The sequence below is a fragment of the Molossus molossus genome, unplaced genomic scaffold (assembly GCF_014108415.1).
Source record: "Molossus molossus isolate mMolMol1 unplaced genomic scaffold, mMolMol1.p scaffold_m16_p_20, whole genome shotgun sequence".
Taxonomy (NCBI): Eukaryota; Metazoa; Chordata; class Mammalia; order Chiroptera; family Molossidae; genus Molossus; species Molossus molossus.
This window is the reverse complement of record NW_023425356.1, coordinates 52,875,212-52,896,686: the sequence shown is the minus strand read 5'-3', so window position 1 is coordinate 52,896,686 and position 21,475 is coordinate 52,875,212.

The window sequence follows — 21,475 nt, the reverse complement described above, 5'->3', positions numbered from 1 at the left end:
GACCCGGCCCCCATCCCCAAATGCCCCCTCATTGGCCCAGATCTAGAACAGAGCACACGCAACCGCTTCAGAATTGCTCACCCCGCCAACAGGAGAGACACACCTGCTGGCTCGAGTCCCGCTCAGCGGGAAGTTCTCTCTGACCTCAGATGGGGGCAGTGACCATACTGAGGTCACAGGGCACACAGACTTGTTTCAGTTCCTCCTCCGCGTGACTGTGCTTTTCATGCACAATGCGAAGACAGCCGCCCCTCGTGGTGAGCACTCCGGCATCAGCATCACCCCAAAACTTAAATTTGCACAAAAAGATACATATTGTAATCCTCACCCAAGGGTGTTTTTCCACTGATTTCTCAGAGAGTGGAAGGGAGGGAGGAAGGGAAGGAGAGAAGCAGAAATGTCAGAGAGACACGTCGATCACCTGCCTTCCACACGACCCCAACCAGGGCCGGGGATCGAATCCCAACCGAGGGACGTGCCCTTGACCGGAATCGAACCCACAACTCTTTGGTCTGCAGGCCAACACTCTCACGCTGAGCCCAACCGGCCAGGGCCAAAAAGATATTTTTAAATAAGTATCCCGCCACCCAATCCCTTCACTCCATTCCCTCCGCCCTTGTAAGCGGCCCGTCTTGCTAGCTTGGGGTCATCCTTCCTGCGGTTTTTTTTTTTGGCAGAAAGCAGGTGCGTGTGGATTTCTCAGTAACGGTCACGGTTGGGGTTCTTCCTGGCTCACCGTCTGCACACACCCCACCGGTCAGGCCGCCTCTCCGGCTGACTCGGAGGGCCCGCAGAGGTCAGCGGGGACACCAGCCCGCCTCTGGGAGCTGAGGGTGTTACGGGTTCACTGCAGCCTGGACCCTGGTCCAGAGACTGGCTGCTCACTCCTCCGACCAGACGCCGCAGCGGGAACTGGACGTGGTAGCTCGTCCCAGAGCTTACCAAGAGCAGAAGCCAAGGCTTGGGTTTGGGGGGCTGGAGGTGAAGGTGCTTCGTCTCTGCACTGGGCTGGCTGTGGAAAGTCACCGAGAAAGTGGCCAGGCTGTTGCCTGAACGGTCTCCCCGACCCCACGCCCCGAAGGCACGCCCCCATTTCTAAGGTTTCTTCCCCATAAGTCTGTGCTCCGGAGACCCAAGAGCCTCAAGCCCCAAGCCCTTCTTAAGATGCATTTGATATACCAGCCCGTGCCGGCGACAATAGCGGGTCTGTCTGCCCGGCCGTCCGTGGGGCCTCACAGCCCCGCAGGTGAGGGGAAGGGACGGTGGCTCCACCTGGGTGCACCTGTGCTCACCTGAGCAGAGTCAGGAATGCGAACAATTCGCGCATTCTCCGGCCCGGGGACGGCTGCAGGGACTGGGGCACGCCGGGCACACTCTCCTCTTTTGTTCTGCTTGTGTTGGCCGAGGGACACAGCCACGCAGACGGCGGGTGACGGCGGGTGGTCGCCCAGCCCTGGCAGCATGAGCCCGCCTGGGCGTAGGGAGCCCCCAGCTCTGCGGGTGTGCTGGGAGCAGAGGTGCCTCCCCCGCCCAGCCCCGCAGGCTCCCCCCGGGCATCTCGCCTCCCCTTGTCTACACTCACAGCTGAGACCTGTAAAGAGATACGTGCCCTGAGGGCAGAGAAGGGGCACCTGTTCCCCTCCCTGATCCCCACTTAAACCCTCTTCAGGTGGACAGCGCCCCGCGAGCGCCGGGAGGCTGAGAATGGCAAGAACGTGCTGATGGATTGTAACCCATACGCCAGCACAATAGCGTCCCTGACTGTGGCTCTTTTATAGGATCTGGGGTGGGAAGGACCTCGGAGGTCACCAGGCCCGTCTCCCTGCGCCCCGCATTCCCGCTGCGGCACCCCGACAGCTGGCCGTTCAGCCTCCGTCGGAACACGTGATAGGGAACTGCACACGCTCCCCCGCGGACTCCTACTCATCCTTCAAGACCCCGATCAAATGTCATCTGCCCACTTTAGCTTCTTCCAACTCCCCCCGCAGGTCAGGCCCCCGTCCGGCGGCTCCTCCCTCCACCAGGGCGCCCTGCACGGGGACTTTCTGTTTCCACCCGAGTCCAGCTCTCCTGTTGGGCTTGGAGCTTCTCACGGGAGCGAGCCCACATACTATTCATCTTCGTCTCCTCAACTCTCAATTCAACACCTGACACTCGGGTGATGTGCCCCTAATTGTGGGTGAATATGCAAGGAGTGGATATGCGTTCTCCTAAGAGAGCTCATTCCACCGTCAACAGCTGTGATGACTCCGAAACCCCACGGTCCGCGGAGTTCAGGGCTGCCCGCCTGCAATTTCTGCACCGTGGTCCCGAGTCTGCCCTGGCAAAGCGCCCGAGGACGCTAGGGTATCCTTTCCATGGGAGTGGACACCCAGGAGCCCCGGTGCAGGCAGACCTGAGCACGCCTTCTGGTTCTAGCAGGTTCCCTTCCTCAAGCGGCCTGCACAGGGCGAAATGTGTGACTCACAAGACAAGAAACTCAGGACGCGCTCTGCCCAGGAGGAGGCGTCATTCCCGTCGTTCGGATGAGCAGGCGAATTGGAGGTGAGGTCCTTTCCCCGGTGAGTCGGGTTTTCGCCGGAGCCCGGCTGACGAGACAGACGAGGCCCCCGCTTAGAGCCCGCACGCCCCTCAGAACCGGGAAACAGCGGGCGGAGCCACCCGCCGCCTGGCACGCGGCCCCATGAACCTGGGCACGTCTCCCGCTGTCTGCCAGGGTCCTGAGGGGGTGTCTGCAACCACAGGGGGACAGAGCCCCGCGTGCGTCTAGGGACCTTCCAAAGGGATGTTGTGGGTGTCGCGGATGTCAGATCTGACCGTCCATCCCGCCCATTCCCGCCTCCCCCACCGAGGTCAGGCCCCGTGACCACACAGGTCCTCGTGTGACCGTGGCTGCGCCTCCGTCCCCGTCCCCAGGCAGAGGGCACCGGTCCTTCTCGTTGGCCCCTCGGGCACGTGTGTGGGCCTTTCCACCCCCACCAGCCTCTCTAGACTTTAAACAAATCTTTGGGCCCTGACCCGAGAAGAGGCAGGTTCATGCAAAGAGCCGGGTTTGAATCCAGAGAGAAATGCCCACCTCTGCTTGTGGGCAGCAGTGCTGAGGTCAGAGGGGAGGCAGCGCTGCCTCCCGGTCATCCCCCTGCGGGGTCAGCGCGCAGGGGCAGCCGGCGGGGGAGGGAGATATGACATCTCCTTTCCAGAGAGCCCGGGGCGCTGGGCGTGGAGCCACTTGGGAAAATGTGGTCCTGGCAGAGGTAAGACGGGTACACACACATGCACCTCACACCTACACCCCCACACACTCACACATACGTACTCACACACACACACACACATACATACTCACACCTACACCCACACACACTCACACATATGTACTCACACTCATTCACACACACATTCACACACCTATACCTATACCCACACACACTCTTACATACTCACACCTACACCCACACATACTTATACTCACACACATGCTTTCTCACACACTCATACACATCTACGTCCACACATATTCACACTCACACACTCATACACATTCACTCACACACACATTTCCACTCACACACTCGCACACTCGCACGCACACCCTCACACTCAGCTGATGGCGCCATCACGACAGGCTCCAGCTCGGTCTCTGAGCTCCGCTGGACCTTCCTGTCTGAACACCTCTGCACATGTCCCCCATCTGTTATGTCCCCCCGAGAACAAAACCACGTGGCAACAAAGTGCAGAGGTGGGTGGGATAGAACCACAGAGAAACAGACGCAGAAAGCTCCCTGGACAAGAAATCACGAGATTCGAGCTCCATTTCCTCAAATTCCAGCTCTCTGGGCCTCACCTGCCTCAACTGGAACAGAAGGGTGACGGGGACCCTGTGCCCCCCGGAGGGGCGGCCACGCCGGGAGACGGCTTCACCAGTCCGTCCACGGGTCTTTCTCAGTCATCGGAGGAGCGTCCCTGAGACACGGCCGGTGCGCAGTGAAGAGCACAGAGGCCAGGAGGACAGTCCGAAGAGCACCGACATCTGTCACACCCTCGAAACCACGCCCAACACCCAGGTTCGCCTTCACACTCCAGGCCCCTCCCTCCTGTCACTGTGCACATTGTGACATCGTTGCTCATTGTGGCACGTCGCGCATTGTGACAATGTTGCGCATTGTGACAATGTTGCGCATTGAGACATGGTTGCGCATTGTGACACCGTTGCCATTGTGACATCGTTGCTCATTGTGGCACGTCGTGCATTGTGACACCGTTGTGCATTGTGACACCGTTGTGCATTGTGACACCGTTGCACGTTGTGACATCATTGCACATTGTGGCACGTCACGCATTGTGACATGGTTGCGCATTGTGACACGTCGCGCATTGTGACAATGTTGCGCATTGTGACATGGTTGTGCATTGTGACACGTCGCGCATTGTGACAGTCATGCATTGTGACATCGTTGTGCATTGTGACAGTCGTGCATTGTGACATCGTTGTGCATTGTGACACCGTTGTGCATTGTGACATCATTGTGCATTGTGACACCGTTGTGCATTGTGACAGTCGTGCATTGTGTCATCGTTGTGCATTGTGACACCGTTGTGCATTGTGACAGTCGTGCATTCTGACATCGTTGTGCATTGTGACATCGTTGTGCATTGTGACACCGTTGTGCATTGTGACAATGTTGCGCATTGTGACATGGTTGCGCATTGTGACATCATTGCACATTGTGACACGTCGCGCATTGTGACAATGTTGCGCATTGTGACATGGTTGCGCGTTGTGACATGGTTGTGCTCTGGAACTGTACGTCATGGAATCACAGCCCATACGCGTTGGGTGCACGTAGTCTATTCATTCAGACGAGGACATTCCCCCAACTCGTCCTGGAGACCAACGGTGACGTTGGACAGGAACCAAAGTGTGCCGTCCTGGGGAGGGGTCCCCTTGTGCTCCCAGAAGCAGGAAGCAGGACGTTCTCCGAGCTCACACCCCCCACTCTGCGCACATTCCCAGAGGGGCAGGGGCCCCGAAGTCGGCCTCCTCTGGACGCTCTGCAACTGAAGGCCGGGCCAGCTCTGCTGCGGAGAAGGAGGGAGATGGGCCCGGCTCTTCCTCCCGCCCTTCCAGGGGGATGTGGCCACCTCCCTGCAGGAGGGCTGTCCAGGGTCCCTGGGCTCCGGTGAACCCTCCCTGCACAGGGCGCCTGGGGACACCCACGGTCCCTCCCGGCTCCGCGGAGGACGACGACGTGCCTTCCAAAGCTTCTCAGGAAGGAGCTCTTCCCCCCGGGGACCCCCTCGTGGGAGTGGATCTCATGCCAGGCCACCTGGGCCGTCCTGGTCTCCCTGAGCCGAACTTGTGAGGGGACCACTTGGTGTGATCGGAAGGAAACACCAGCGAGCACCACCACTTGCTCCAGGACGCGCGGAGGCGCCGACAGGGACGCCCGATTCCCCCTGCGCGTCGCTCTTCCGGGTCAGAACGGCCAGGTTCCCGCTGTGAAACGCAGTTGTGGACGGCACATGAGTGTCACCCGATTCAACACCTGTGGTGGGTGGAATCGTGGTCCCCAAAACACATGCCCACGTCTCAACCCCAGAGCCCGCGAATGGAGCACACGCCCTCATTAGAGAGACGAGGAGAGCACACCCACGCGGGGGAGGCCACACGACGGGGTGGCAGGCGGAGCCACGTGGCCACAGCCCGAGGACTGCCTGGGCCACCCGGACCTGGCAGAGGAAGGAGCGACCCTCCCGGGAGTCTTCCGACGGCGCCCTGTCAGCACCGTGAGTTTGGACTCTGCCCTCCTGATCCGAGAGAGAACGAGACTTCGCTCCCGAGTGTGTGGCACTGTCCTGGTGGTCCCGGGACAGGAATCGAACCCCCAGAATTAGCGTCTCCTGCTTCTGCAGCTCTTCTGGGTCTCTGAGCTCCAGGAGCTGGGACACTGAGCTGTCCCGGGGGAAGGAGCAGGCTCAGTGTTGGTGACGAGTGTGACGAGCAGACCCAGCGGGGCACAGACGGTGGCAGGGGCCTCACCAGAATACCACGGGGACGGGGGGTGGGCACCGGGTGAGCGGTGCGGACGGAGGGGCGGGGCCCGGCACTGAGGGCATGACCGCCCACCCTGCAGCTTGCACCTGACGTCCCTGAAGTTTAATGTCACTGCCGCCCACCGCCGAGGCCCGGAGAACCGGCTGGTTCCCCGCAAGGACTCGGGCTGCGCGCAGGAGCGGCCGGTCCAGCCGGGCGTCCTCGGAGCCGGCTCTGCGCCGAGCGGGCAGGTGTATGATCCTCGGGCTGCCTGTCTCCGGAGCGCAGGTGAGAGGTACCACCTGACTTGGGCTCCTGGCTGCTGGCTGCAGATGGAGAACTCACAGGCAGCCCCAGACTGGCTCGGGAGACAGCTGGCCTGGGCTTGTCGCGGGAGAGCGCCCCAGGGCCCGCGGAGGGGCGTCTGAGCTCGCGGCTGGCGCGCGTCCAGCTGCGTGGGAACACGCTGGCCCGGCTCACGGCCCTTCCTTCGCGGAGGGTAATAGCAGCCAAGCAGCAGGCTCCTTGGGGAGCGCCTCGGGGGCCTGGGGGGGAGAAAGCTTCCTTTGGGGTTTCCCAAACACTCCCCGTGTGCTTGTTTCTACTTGGTCGCTGCCTCCTCCCGGCGGCGCGGAGCCCGCCTCCCACCTGCCCCAGGTAACCGGAGCGCCCAGGCACACAAAGCCGCACTGTGTCGCCGCGATGTTATCGGGGCCTGGCCTGCTCCCCGCGGTAAGACAGCAGCCGAGCCAGGGTGGCCGGCCCGGGCTGAAACAGGACCCCCCTGCTGCCGACAGAGGACAGAGTGGCCTTTGTGAGGGCCGAGGCGCAGTCGGGCGCAGTCCTCACGAACACGGCAACACGGGAGCTCTTCCCTCCCGACCCCAGCCAAGCCCCGTCCAGGCTGCGGGTCAACCCGGGAGGTGCCGCTGGGTGGGAGGCTGCTGGGACTCGCCCAGCGTCGTCTCGGGCCCCAGAAGGCTGCGCTGTGACCGCGCACTGCACAGACGAACCCTGTGGCCCGGCCCCACGCCTGACCGAGAGCCGGGCAGAGCAGATTAGACCTGGAAAGGCCTGTTGTCGGAGACACCGTGGTGTCTTGAACAGGGCACGCGACAGATGTGGAGCCATGTAACGGCAGATGCATCCATGCACCCCGACCCAGACCAGCTGTAGGGCTTGGGGCACGTCTCTGGACCGCTCTGAGCCTCCGTGTCCCCGTCTGTCAAATGGAGACACGTGCGCCCACTTGGCGAGTGTGTGATGATAGCAGACAGCGAACTCAGACCACCCAGCCCGGGCAGAGGCTCAAACACAGCGCGTTAGTGTCGAAGGCTTCCTGCCGTTGGAGCAGGTCTCCGGAGCCCTGTCCCGCAGACGGAGACGTAACGCACCGTCGTAACACTGTGCAGTGTGGATAGTGACGCAAATGGGCAGAGAACCAGCAAATAGAACCAGTGACTTTGAAGACCAGAGCCCTTTTGATGACATGACCGGCCCCAGGTCTGAGGGCAGGGCTGGCCAGGGGAGAACACTGCCCTGTGGGAACCAGGAGATTGGTCCCCGGAGCTCCCATGCCCCGCCTCGAACTCATGGCTGATGCGGGCGGCCCAGCTCCAGGGCGAGCCTCCTGGGAGGACGGGGTGCCCGCATCACCCTCCACCGTCGGTGCGTCCAGTTTGACTCGGAGTGAAGACAGGCACCACCACGGAGCAGCTCGGCCCGGGAAGAGGGAGGACCCTGTCGCCGTCCAGGCTTCGAGAACGCGGAGGGCCTGGGCCAAGGGATTGGGTGGTGGCAGGGCAGCTGGGAAGAAGAGGGAGGTCCCCGCAGGATATGCTTGGTGGCCACGCTGGGCAGGCAGGGGCTCCCCTGACCGACCCTCTGCCCACTTTTGGGGGAAGAACAAGGCTACACGCTCAGCTGAGGGGTGAAGCTGGGGCCGGGGAGGAGGGAGCATGTACGTATCGCTGGCTGTGTCCGGGCACGTGTGGGGACTGTCCCGAGCTCCGGTGGCGGTTCTCACTGTGACCCTGTCCACCCCGTTCGAAAGGCGGGAAAGCTGAGTTAGAGACATGAAGTCGTAACGACGAATGGTCCCGAGCGGAAGATGTGTGCCACGCTGGTGGCTTTGCCACACGCGCAGAGCCTGTGGTCCGGGAAGGGGCCCCGCGCTGGTTTGGGGTTGGGTTGCTTTTCAGATGAGCCGGTGGCCACCTTTCCCACTTAGGTCGGAACTGAACTTCCCACTGACACATTACGGGGGGCCGGCTTCCATCCCGGGAGCGACCGGAGCCACGGCAGCCACAGGGCCCACGACGGGCGGCCACCAGCTCCTGGAGGCTGTGCTGCCCCCTCCTGGGTGTCGACAGGTCCTTCTCGCTGCCGGGTCTCTAGGCTCCGTAAACTGTTCTCTTGGCTCAAAGCGATGGGTTCATAACTTCCTCGGACACCTAGACCTTGTCATTCCTCATCAGAGCCCAGCTCAAACAGCACCTCCTCGGCAGGACCGTCTTCACTTTCCAGACCACAGCACCCCGAGTGTGGACAGAACCCCAGGCCAGAGCCCAGCAGTGGTCTGAGGGCAGACCCACGAGGCAGCCAGAGGTCAGGGAGCCCTGAGCGACAGCGTGTGGCTGCGCCTCCAGCCCCTTGCTGGCCGCGGAGGGGCAGCCAGGACGGGAATCCCTGGGGCTGACCTTCGGGCAGGTGGCCAGCAGATCAGCAGAGCAGACGTCCCCTATCCGGTGACAGGGGCGGAGAGATTCCTTCCCTAGAGGCACCTCTGCGGGAGCCTGGACACTGTTTGCTGGACTCACTGACCCCAGACCTCGGAGGGTTTGCCGACCGAGGTTGTTGGACTAACTGCAGGGCCCTGGTCCGGGGCAGGGACAGCGGCCCTGGTAACACAGGCCTCCCTGACGTGCAGGCCACACGAAGGAGCGGCAGGTGGCTAAGGGCGTGGCCCACGTTCACTGGACGGCCAGCTCGGGCTACTCTGAGCAGGAGGAAGGACCTGCCTGCGTGGGGCCCAGGGACAGACGTGGAGAAGAAGGTCATCAGGCAGACTAGTGCCTGAGGGCTGCCCCTCCACCCCTCACACGTCGCTAAGCTCCGACGTGGCCCACACATCACTTTCCTTCCGGAAAACCGTCGAACCTGTGCTCAGACCACGTCCCCTCCTCCGCAGCAGGTGTCTCTGCCGGTCGGTGGTCACGTGATCTCTTTGGCTCACCAGAGAGCCCGATGCGTTCTTTTCAAAGTCCTGAAACCACAGCTCCAGTTGAGTATAATCATCATTAAATCCCATTACGGGAAGGAATTCAGGCGGCCGCTGTTTTCTTGGTCCTGAGATTGGATCTGTGTACATCCATTTCAGCATCCTACACGCTTCCTCCTAGCGGGACCGCGTGTATCGAGTTTCCTGTTCCTACCCGATAAAAGATTTTTGGATCCAGGTCATCACTTAAAACATTGGCTATTATCTGGCGGAGAAATGGACTTAATGATGCCTCAGGAAGAGCGAAGTTGAAAGAACAGGGGTCTGGAGGTCAGCAGATTTGAGGTTCCAGCCCCAAACATGAGCTGTGGAACCCTGGGTAAGCCCCTCATCCTCCTGGGCCTCAGTTTCCCCACCGGAAAGGTCAGACCGAAACGTGAGGGCGAGTTCTTACAATAAAGGCCGAAGCCGTCTGACCTGTGCCGTCCCAGCCTCCCCCCCCCCCCCGCCCACTGCACCGTCCACGCGAGAACGTATCGCGCCGCATTCCGCGGGGAACCACACTCACGGAACTGTCTTCCCGCGGGAACGTACCTCCTCTGGGAGACACCACAGCAGAGTGAATGGTGCAAACATGCAGCCTCTTGAGCTTGGGGAAGCCGGCTGGATGGCAAGGAGGTGTGAGTGACCGAGTCTTTAAGAATCATTCTTACTAACGTCTCAGGACCGGACGTTACGTGAAAAACACAACCTGGGCAGTTCTGTCCTGAAGGCGTCCCCGGACCTGTCCACTGTTCAAACCATCTGTCTCCCCACAATTGAGCGCACGGGGCGTGTCGTGTAGGTGGGGACGGAGAGTGTGTCATTGGCGTCACCAATGGTCACTGAGAGTGTCCCATCCACCGGCCCTTTGCGGCCGAGCATCACACCAGGTGCCATCAGGAGACACTGGGGAGAGACCATCCCCACCCCGGACGCCGCCAGCGTCTCACTGGGTGACAGGACAGAGAAGACAAGTCCAGGTCAGCGGCCACAGCGAGTGGGACACGGTGACGGACAGACCGGGAATCGCGAGGCTGGCCCCTGGTGGCTGTCCTGCCCCGTCAGGGGGTCCGATGTCGTCCTTCCCAGTCTGGGCCTTGTCGGCTCACGGCGTTGCTTGCGGTAGTGAACGGTACGTCCGTGTATTTGTGCGGACAGGTGCAGGCCAGCACGCGCTTCTGCCGGGGGGTTCAGAGGGGCCCCGGTGGAGGAGACCTCGTGGGCACCGGCGGGTGCTACCGAGCAGGTTTTCCATTTTACGTGGGCAGCTGTGAGCCGCACACCCGGGACCACGGCTCCTCGGACAGGCTGCACGGAGGCTGAGCGCACACCCAGCCATGCCGGGACTCGGAGAAAGGGCCCTCGCAGTGGGCGGCACCACGGAGGTTGGCGTCCAGCTGGCTCGTGGATCACAGCTGAGCGTGGACGGGTCTGTCCGTGGGTGCAGGTGGGTGGGTGGCATGTGTGAGCGCCCGGAGTAGAGGCACATCATTCCCCATCATGAGAGGTGGGCTGGGGGCAGGGGAGGAGTCTGGATGGATCCCAGCCACCCACCAGATGGGCCAGGACTGGGGTGCTCATGCGTGTCCATCAAGCGGGACCCAGAGGCCCCGGGCGCAGGATGCTGGAATGAGAAGGTGGGGATCGGGGCCGCATCAGAGAGGGGATGCTAACATGATCCCAGCTAGAGGCCCAGCTCCAGGCAGCTGTCCCGGACGGTGCGCGGCTACTGCAGCAGGACCGTGAACCCGGCAGCGGTGAGACGGCTTCGAGGAGCGTGGCTTAGCTCCCACAGACCACCCGAGGGGAGACGCAGACCCATGAACATAGCGGCACACCTGCACCTGAAGCCCCACTCTGCGGGTCAGAGTGAGGACAGTCTCCGCCTCCGCGCCGGGCGTGTCTGTCCCGGGCACGTAGTCCCGTTGATTGCTGAGTCGGCTCCACGCGGACAGGACTGCCCTGTCCCTCACCTCAGACCTGCCCCACACGTCCCCCGCTGCTGACACTGCCAGGGGCCCCCAAGAAACTCACCTGAGCTCTCACCTGTGCAACCCAAAAGTCCAAGGCGGTGAACCCCCATGGGCAGCTTGGACCGTGGCAGACAAGCCGGACGGTAGATGCCTCCCCTTGACTCCCAGTGTGGAAGCTCCCTTCCTGGGGATCCCCGGACTGCTGGGGGGGCAGCAGCCACTCGAACAGGTGCCTGGCTCAGCCCCGCACGCTGCACGCTCTGCTCCGCCCGCGCCTGTCTCCTGCTCTCCGCGCCCCACCCCCCCGTAAACCTTTGAGTCAGCTCTGCTTTCCGGGGAGCCCAGGGTGAGACACATGCACCCGCTGTGGATTGTCTTGTGGCCGTAAATAAGAGCAGAGAGTCTAACGACCAACCTCCTCTTGGGAATCAGCGGGAGAGACGGGGAGCCCGGGGACCCTTCTGGTGAAAAGCCAGAGGAGCAGGGTGTAGCCGAGCCTCAGACTTCCCCGTCCCGACCAGGACCTCGCCGACAGACCGTGGACGAAACGCCCCGCTCACCAGCGTGGGAGAGATCAAGTGTCAAGGGGGCAGATACGGGGTGACCTAGGTTACTGGCGTTTCCGTGGGTGTAAGGAATACGTGTTGGGTGTGCCGATCGGCACCCGTCCTCCGCGCTGCAGCACGACACATCGGAGGGAAGGGCAGACTCACATCGCCGTCGGTGCCTGAGATCTCTGCGTCCCCGGCCTGAGTCCGTCCACAGAGTCCCTGCTGGTTCCTACTGAACTTCGTGTTCGCTCACTTAGCTTGCTGCGTCAGAGCTACGCACATTTAAAGGTTAGCAGCTGCCTTTGGGGAGGGTCTTTCATGTTCCTGCCACTATTTTTTTTTTAAATATGTCGTTATTGATTTTTCAGAGAGAGAGGAAGGGAGAGAGAGAGAAGGAAACTTTGATATGAGAAATACTGATCGGCTGCCTCCCGCACACCCCCCACCAGGGATGGAGCCCAGAACTCAGGTACGTGCCCTGACCGGAATCAAACTGGGACCTCTCAGTCCATGGGACACGGTCAAGCCACTGAGCCACACCCACCAGGCTCCTTGCACTCGAGTGCTTTGTGTGAATTAGCAACTCTGAGGTGGGTGCTATTATTATTACCCATTTTACAGATAAGAAAGCCAAGGCCCAGAGACAGCAAGTAACTTCCTGGAGGCCACACAGCCCACGGACACTGTAGATTGGAGCTGGGATTTGGACCCAGAGGGGGCAGATTCCAAAGCTTGCATCCTTAACCCAGTCGACCCACTGTCTGGGGAAGGGACGCAGGTCACAGCACTGACTGTCCCGGGCGTCGGCATGTTCAAGTCCTTGGTCTGTTGTGCAGTCTGTAAGGATGGGCGGCCCTGAGGCTGAGTCCGGGCTCTAGGCCTCACAGCCTCAGGCCACTGGAACCGTGTCCCCTGGCTCCCAGGAAGACGGCCCTGTGGAAGGTGAGGGTCAAGGGCAGCAGGGCTCGGCCAGCGGCCACGCACCTGTTAACTGCTCGCAGATGCTCCTCGGTGCCCAGTGCTCTGTCCCAAGGTCTTACACCACCCTGCAAACTCTCTGGCCTTTGCCTCCAGAGGCCTCTGGGGCTGTCACCCCGCCCCGTCCTGCTGGCTGCTGTCTGAACCCCTTGAATGGCAGGCAGGCTCTCTGCCAATCACAGACAAGGATGCAGAAAAGGTGCTGACAAGGAGCGTCACCGGCCTCAGGGGAGCAGGCAGGTCGGGCTGCTGAGTGAGTGTGGATGAAGACGGTGACGGGGTGAAGACATCTGCTCACCTCAGGGGCACAGCCAGGTCACCGATGGGCCCAGGTGGAGAAATGCAGAGGCCTGGGGCCAGGCAGTGGGCTGGGAGCCAAACCCATCTTCACCTTCGCAGAAAGGCCTTCACCTGTGCTCCTGAGCCCCACCCCCACCCCCATGTAAAGGGAGGAGGCCGAGGAATGCCTTCCAACCAGCCTCCGTCTCACTGCAGGTGGCGGGCGGCAGACCACGGGGCCACTGGGCCACGGGAGCCACAGGGCCACCAGAACACGGGGGCCACCGGGACACAGTGACACGGGAGCCACTTGGCCACCAGAACACGGGGCCACCAGAACACGGGGGCCACAGGGACACAGTGACACGGGAGCCACTGGGCCACCAGAACACGGGGCCACCAGAACACGGGGGCCACAGGGCCACAGGAGCCACAGGGCCACCAGAACACGGGGGCCACAGGGACACGGGAGCCACTGGGCCACCAAAACACGGGGGCCACAGGGACACAGGGACAGCAGCCTGTGTGGCTCCAGACTGTCCAACCGTGAGGCAACATGCATTCCAGAACACCTGGGCTGCCCTCCCGGTGCCACACCTGAGAGCAGCCCCTGGCAGAGACCCTGCTGGGATGCCAGCCCTGCCGCCCTCCCCTCCCCCAGCCAGCACCCATCCCGGGCAGCACGTGGGCCTCAGACCCTGAAGACTGGGAGTCGGGACACACTGAGAGGCTCAGCCAGACCCAGGCTGCCAGGCAGGTGGCATCGGCCACAGCAGGGAGTCGGGATGGAGCCACGTAGGGGCGCCATCAGCACGGCCCACACCAGAGGCCACGGCCACAGAGACAGCGGCGGTGGTCAGTGAAAGCAGCCGGACAGAGGCGCACGTTTGCCGGGACGGCCCTAGGTCCTAGGATCCTCCGCCGGACGCCGGGCACCGCCCTCCCGTCTCCAGGCGGCTCCCTCCGCCTCCGGGAGGCGGGGCGGCCTCTGCGGAGGGATCTCGGCCTCCCGGCAGGTGGAAGTTTGCCCTCTGCCCCCGCCCAGGCCCTCGGTGTGGATCTCCGCTTTGCTGTGTCGTGGCTGTAATTACTTGTGTCCACTTGTGTCCTGGCTGAGGGCGGCGCCCGTCGGACTGCAGCAGGCTGGTGCAGAGGGTACCGGGCACGTCAGGCCAGGGGGCAAGCGGTCATCAGCGAATTACAAGTAACAGACGGCACCCCCAGTAATGAAATGTAGGAATTACATTATGCAGCCTGGTGGTCAGCAACCGTCCTGGCTGGGTCAGGACCCCTTCTCCGCAACGAGGTGCAAACCAGACCAAGCCCTGGCTCTCTGGCTCCCTCCGGGTCTCTGTCTGGCGGTATCGGAAGCAGAAAGCAGAGAGAGAGAGAGAGAGGACGTAAGAAAGTCAGCGGACCCGCCCTGTGGCACCGCTGACCAGTCTCATGCAGCCAAATGCTGGTGAGTGTCCCGTGCGAGGCAGCCATGTGTCCAGAGTCGTCAAGCCGAGAACCACAAGCTCCCGCCCTCTTAGCCTCCGGGACTCGCCTTGGACCGTGCTCTCCAGATGTCCCATAGAGTAGACCCCACAGCACGTGGATGCTGAGCCGTGGAACGTGGCTGGGGGACATGCTCCACAATGCCGTGGGGATATACTGGGTTCATAAAATATGTTACTAAAATCAATGGCAGGCATTGCTTCTGGCTTGGTTGCCACAGCAGGTGGGCGATTTAAAATGGCCACACGGATGCTATTGGAGGCGCAGACCACTGCATCTCAGCCCACCGTCTGAGGGTCGGGGAGCGGGGAGCTGGTTCCCGGCGGTTCCCTGTCCCGTGCTGACTGTGCCCTTGGAGAAACCCCCCGTTTCACTGCGAGCCGCGGCCTCCGCCCGTCTTTGCAGAGCGAGGTCATTAACCTGCGATCACTCAGAGCCAGCCCGGCCTGTCCTGATACCATCGGGAAACTCCCGCCTGAAACGCGATCTCCCAGCGAGTCTCAGGCCATCAGGCGAGATCTGAGGACAAAGGGGGTTGTTGATGGAATGTTCCCGTCCCTTCGGGAAGGTCAGTCCCCAATCCATCCTTTCTCCTCTCCTCACCCTCCCGCACCCGGGACCTTCCTTCTCCCGACCAAGTTCCCCGGGGGCCTCGGCTCTGGGCCCTGCCACTTCCTGCTCTGCCTGGGGCCTCAGCAGCCTCGCAGCAGGGTCCCCGCAGCCCCGAGTCGCCACCTGGCCAGCAGCCTCCCCGCAGCCCCCCAGGTTACCCACCTGGCCAGCAGCCTCCCCGCAGCCCCCCGAGTTGCCCACCTGGCCAGCAGCCTCCCCGCAGCCCCCCGAGTTGCCCACCTGGCCAGCAGCCTCCCCGCAGCCCCGAGTCACCACCTGGCCAGCAGCCTCCCCGCAGCCCCCCGAGTTGCCCACATGGCCAGCAGCCTCCCCGTAGCCCCCCAGGTTACCCACCTGGCCAGCAGCCTCCCCGCAGCCCCCCGAGTTGCCCACATGGCCAGCAGCCTCCCCGTAGCCCCCCAGGTTACCCACCTGGCCAGCAGCCTCCCCGCAGCCCCCCGAGTTGCCCATGTGGCCAGCAGCCTCCTTGCAGCCCCCCGAGTTGCCACCTGGCCAGCAGCCTCCCTGTGGCCCCCCGAGTTGCCCATGTGGCCAGCAGCCTCCCCATAGCCCCCGAGTCGCCACCTGGCCAGCAGCCTCCCCGCAGCCCCCCGAGTTGCCCATGTGGCCAGCAGCCTCCCCATAGCCCCCGAGTCGCCACCTGGCCAGCAGCCTCCCCGCAGCCCCCTGAATTGTCCACCTGGCCAGCAGCCTCCCTGCAGCCCCCCGAGTTGCCCATGTGGCCAGCAGCCTCCCTGCAGCCCCCCGAGTTGCCCATGTGGCCAGCAGCCTCCCTACAGCCCCCTGAGTTGCCCATGTGGCCAGCAGCCTCCCTGCAGCCCCCCGAGTTGCCCATGTGGCCAGCAGCCTCCCTGCAGCCCCCCGAGTTGCCCATGTGGCCAGCAGCCTCCCTACAGCCCCCCGAGTTGCCCATGTGGCCAGCAGCCTCCCTGCAGCCCCCCGAGTTGCCCATGTGGCCAGCAGCCTCCCTACAGCCCCCTGAGTTGCCCATGTGGCCAGCAGCCTCCCTGCAGCCCCCCGAGTTGCCCATGTGGCCAGCAGCCTCCCTGCAGCCCCCCCGAGTTGCCCATGTGGCCAGCAGCCTCCCTGCATCCCCCCAAGTTGCCCATGTGGCCAGCAGCCTCCCCATAGCCCCCCGAGTTGCCCATGTGGCCAGCAGCCTCCCGCAGCCCCCCGAGTTGCCCATGTGGCCAGCAGCCTCCTTGCAGCCCCCCGAGTTGCCCATCTGGCCAGCGGCCTCCCCACAACCCTGGCTGCATCCAGACACACCTGAGGTCCCGCAGGAGCTGGTCCAAGCCCAGTCCCGAGCTCTCCACGGGCACCGGTCAGAGGTTGTCTTCCCGCCCAGAGGAGGACAGGGCGGGGCAGGTTCCTGGTGTTACCAGGTCCTCAGGCCCCGAAGGCCTCACCTCCCCCCTCTTCTTCCCTGTTCGACCGGTGGCCACGTCCTGTGACTTCTGCTACCAAAGGCTTCCCCAAATCAGCCCCTTCCTGCCCACCCCGTCTCCCGCGAGGTGCTGCTCCACACCCAGTGGCAACAGTGAGGGCCACCTGGTCCCGGCGGCTGCCGCCCTCACGCTTACACGACTCGTACCCACGGGCAAGCAGTCTTAGCCCCGGCGCCTGGGAGGGAGGGCAGACTGTGGGACGTGCGGGAAGGTGGAGCGAGCGTCTGAGTCCACACTGGCTTCCGTCTCGGTAGAGAGCCGACCCCGTTCCCGTCTAAGCTGCGTCCCTCTCTCCACTGGCCAACGTCTGAGTGAAAAGCGAAAAATGGAATCCATAAGCCCAGGGGGTTCGACGTGTCGCTGTGGGGGTCTGGGGCTCTGAGTCCTGCCTTGCGGGGGTCTGTACTTAAGTGTGTGTACGCGTGCACGTAACGCCGGCTGCACCTGTGTGTGTGTGTCTTACGTAGACTGTTCAGTTGTCATGTGTCGTGTTAAGTAAATACCCTAAAAAGTCAACAGTGTGCCTCCTCTCTGTCTGCCCTTTACGCTCTGTGCGGGTGCAAGCTGTGTCCTCGTTCTGATCACGTCCCACGGCCTGCCCCTCTCTAGGCGCCGCTCAGCGCGGGCTCGGGGACCCCAGTGGGTGAGTCCCGTCTGTCACGGGGCCGAGGCCCTTCCCCGACGTTCCCCGAGCTTCGCGGTTCCAGCCCCAGCGGCTGCCCCTCAGCAGGTGTCCTGCTCATGCTCAGCTATTTCTTCTTCCTGGACTGTCCTTCCATGGTGTCCCCGGTCCTCTCATCTGTCAAGGTCCAGCTTCAATGTCGCCCCCGCCAGGACGCCACCCCTCCTCCATCGGCCCCCACGAAACTCTGCGCCCGCCTTTGTGAAGAGCCCCGTTATGTCCTGACGACCTGTCCACACACCCTCCCCAGCTGAGGGAGTCCCTGGGGAGAGGCAGATGGTTTCCGGAATGCGGTGCGGCCGGAGAACGCCCACCAGTACGATTTTATTTTAGTTTATCAGGGAACTAAAGGCCAAAGACTCAGGATTCGAGGTCTGGACAAAACGTCTTGATCATAAATGAAAGGAAGGAAGCTGCTCCCAGGTTCTGCAGGGATTCCCGGGGTTGCCGTCAGAACACCGGAGACGTGTGTCCGGACCCCGACAGCGAGCTCGGGTGCAGACAACCCCCTTCCTTCAGGGGACGAGGGCCCAGCTCGAGCCTCTGGCCTGAGCACCCACATACTCCAAATTCACAGGCACCCTCTGCCCGTCTGGCCCCCGCCGGCCCCCAGCACCTTTACTCTTCACCCCCGCGGGGAACAGCCCAGGCCTGGCTCCGTCCTACCCGGGCTGGGCGTTGTGGGCCAAGGCTCCATTTCACTGCGAGTCGGAGAAACGCAAAACAACAGTAACTTTTAAAAAGAATTTATTTCTCTTTCACACACATAAGTTAGGACACAGGGTCGGGGCCAGACCGACCGCCTGGCTCTCAGAAACCCCCAGGGATCAGCTCCCTCGGCTTGTTCCACCAGGGCGGCCTCCATGCACAGGTTTGCCTCGTGACCTAAGGTCATTGCTCCAGCTCCAGCCATCGCATCTACATTCCAGCCAGGAAGGAGCGACACAGAGGAGCAGGGACGGGCAGGAACCCCCAAGATTCTGTCCGGGCTTCTGCTCTCTGACGGGTCAGGACTCCCTCCATGGAGCACCCTTGGCCACACTGGACTTTGAGACGTAGGATTTCTTCCAGCTGACCGTGTGCCAGCCGGAAACAGAGGGTGTTGCTTTGGAGAGAACAGAGTGAGGGGAACTACTCACAGCCTCCGCCGTACCTCCGTCTCTGTTCCCAAACCACCGGCGACACGCCCTCGTCACCGACACCTTCACCACCAGCCTCATGCAAAGCCTCAAACTGCACCTTCGGGCAACACCCCCACCAGGAGGGCTCATGCGCCTGCCCACCCGCCTGGCACCCTGTCCTCTGTACTTTGCCCACCCTGGTCCTTTTGTCTAGAACACCCCCCCCCCCACGCCCAGAGCCCACAGGATGCCCACGGCAATGCCGCAGGCGAGTTCACGCGTGACCCCGCACCTTTGTCAGTACCGTACGCTCCTTGCGGGCAGGAGGGAGGGGTGACTTCTCAGTGCCCCTCACGCGGCACCTGGGCAGCCTCCCGCTCTTGGATTTCTACACGCCTGCCACTCAGAAGTCAGGGAGGGGGCACAGGAGCAGGGTCTGCGCTGGCACAGCCGCGGGCACACGTGGGCAGGCCTGTGCCTCTCCCTGTCCCCCCGGCCCTCTGGGTGCCGGCAGGGCCGTGCCTGGCCTTCGACGGGCAGACCCTCAGCAGAGCTTGCCCCAGGCCACGCAGCGAAACGGAGGGGCAGGGGTTTGGATCTGGATGTGCCCACGGTCAGCCCCAAAGGGAAAGGGGAAGAGTAGAGTCAGCAGTGCCCGGGCCAGCTTGGAAGCCACGGACAGAGCCTTGCTGTGCACGGGACAGGGGTGCCCCTCAGCCGGAGCCCCTTGCCAGCCTTTCGTGGGCAGAGGGCTACATCTCCACCGAGCTGAGCAACTGCAGACTTGGGGGGATCTGCTAGTAGCGTCAGCCCAGTCTGAGGCCCTCCTGCCAGCCCGGCCTCGTGACTAACAGGTGTCCCCCCGAGCCCTCGAGAGGCCGGGCCAGCTGTCACCATGGGGGGGGGCCCCGGGGGCTGGGGCTGAACAACTGCTGGTGGGGAGGACACAGAACAAAGGCCACCCCCCTCCTGCGGCCCACGGTCTTCCTCCTTCCTTCCTTCTCTCCTTCGTGGTCGGAATGATCGCCCATCACACGCCACAGCGAAGCCACTGAGACTTGGGGGAGCGGCGGGGTCCGGTCTGTCAGCTCCCGGTGCCGGCCAGACAGCGGCCTCGGCTCCGCGTGGGACTTTCTCCTGCCCCGCGACCCTGCTGAGTTCTGAGCAAATGTCCCCGCAACACACCTTACCGCCTCCTCGCCTGCCGTGGGGCTGGGAGGGCACTGGCCCGGCGCCCCCTTCCGTGGGGCCTCTCGGCAGGAGGGGGAGCCCCGTGCCCTGGTCTGGGGGAAATCATTCTTCCCATCATGTGGGGCTTCGTCATCAGCTCAGCCCACGTCCTGCGGACCAAACACCCCTGTCCCCTGGTTCCCCCTCCACCGCCGCGCCCCTGAATAAACAACAGCCTGTTTGTAAGAGGTTTTTAATTTCATCTTAGTCTGCCAAGGTTACAGAGTGGAACAGGCTCTCTCTTCCGGTCACTCACAGGGGACCTGTCCACGGAGCCGGCGGGCCCCGCGGCCCCAGCCTGGTGTCCACGCGCCAGGCGGGCTGGGTCACGTGGTGGCGTAAATGATTAACTAGAGCACAGATACCACCCGACGTGGGCGCTACCGTAAGGGGGCTTGTTCCCGCTGGCCTGGCACAGTGACGGGGACGAGGTGATGGGGTCGAGCCGCTGGGTCCAAGGCTCCAATGGCTGGCGATGTCCCCGGGAGGGAGGCCGGGCCTGTGCGGTACCTCTCAGAGGCGTTGCGGCTGACCATTCCCCGTCACCAGGCTCTGGCTCTCAGGCCTCTGGGCAGACACAGCCCACCTCAGCGCACACGGAGAGCAGGGCGGGAGCTGGCCTGTCGTCTGTGCTCAGGGTCAGAGAGTGAGCCTGCAGGAGGGCCCTGGTCTCCACCTGAGCGCCCCAGAGATGCCCCGACGGGGTCGGCACCCTGCCGATGGAAAGCGCAGGCCGCAAGGATTTCGGCCCGTCCGGGCAGCGCCCCAGCCTCCTTCTCTTCTACGATGTTTTAACCACCGTGAGAACTCTAGAAACAAGCCGAGGGCGGGCCAGCAACACAGGCTGGAGCTGGCCACACCTGGTCTGGACCCCACGATGCCACTCTCCTCCCCTCGGCCACAGCCTCCTGCCCCGAAGGACGCCGGCCTCCCCCTGGCCGCCCTGCGCGTGTGTCCTGGGGGGGTCAGGCCTCGGTGCCCCCACGCGGGGGGCACAGGCCAACGGCCTCACCCCCTCCCGTGAGGATGACGGTCAAGAGCAGGACTACCCTGGCGCCGCCAATGACCAGGTGTCAGAATTTAAAAGAAAGCCGGAGAGTCCAGGCCTCACACTTCCTGGGGACGCAGCCAGGAGGTGCTCTGTCCCCCGGTCCCAGTGATTCAACCCCAGAGAGCGAAGAGCCACGAGGGAGCCCTGCGGGCCGCATGGAGTCGCCGCCCCGACCTCGGTGACAACAGAACCTCGGGGCCCCGTGGAGCCGCCCTCTCTGCCCTGCCGACAAGTCTCTTCCAACTAAAAATAAAGTTTATAAAAGTAAATCATCTCATTTTATAACTTAAGTGCCTCAAGCATCTCCTTAAATAGAGCTCACACTGAAAATAAAGTCACTTTCACTGTACAGCTGGTGTGTGCAGGGTTGGGAATAGACTTTGATGATAAAGTATGAAAGTTACACACGCACACACACGTCCACCTGTCTGTCTCTCTACGGGCAGTACGGATGAACAGACAGATGCACCTCCGGACAAGAGCTTCCCCCGGACGGCGGGAAGTTGTTAGGGGTCTCTAAGTATCTAATCTGCGTGACCAAGTCTACGTTACATGTCCCTGTCCTTAGTGACAAACACGTCTTCACACTAATGCCAAGACTCTTATTAGAAACATGAAACTACGCGGTCTGTTCCGCGTCCAGTCTTTGGAAATGCCGACCTCCCCGAGCATCCCTCGACAGCATCCCAACAGGCCCTCCCAGCCCACCTCTTCCCGGCCTCCCCACCCTAAG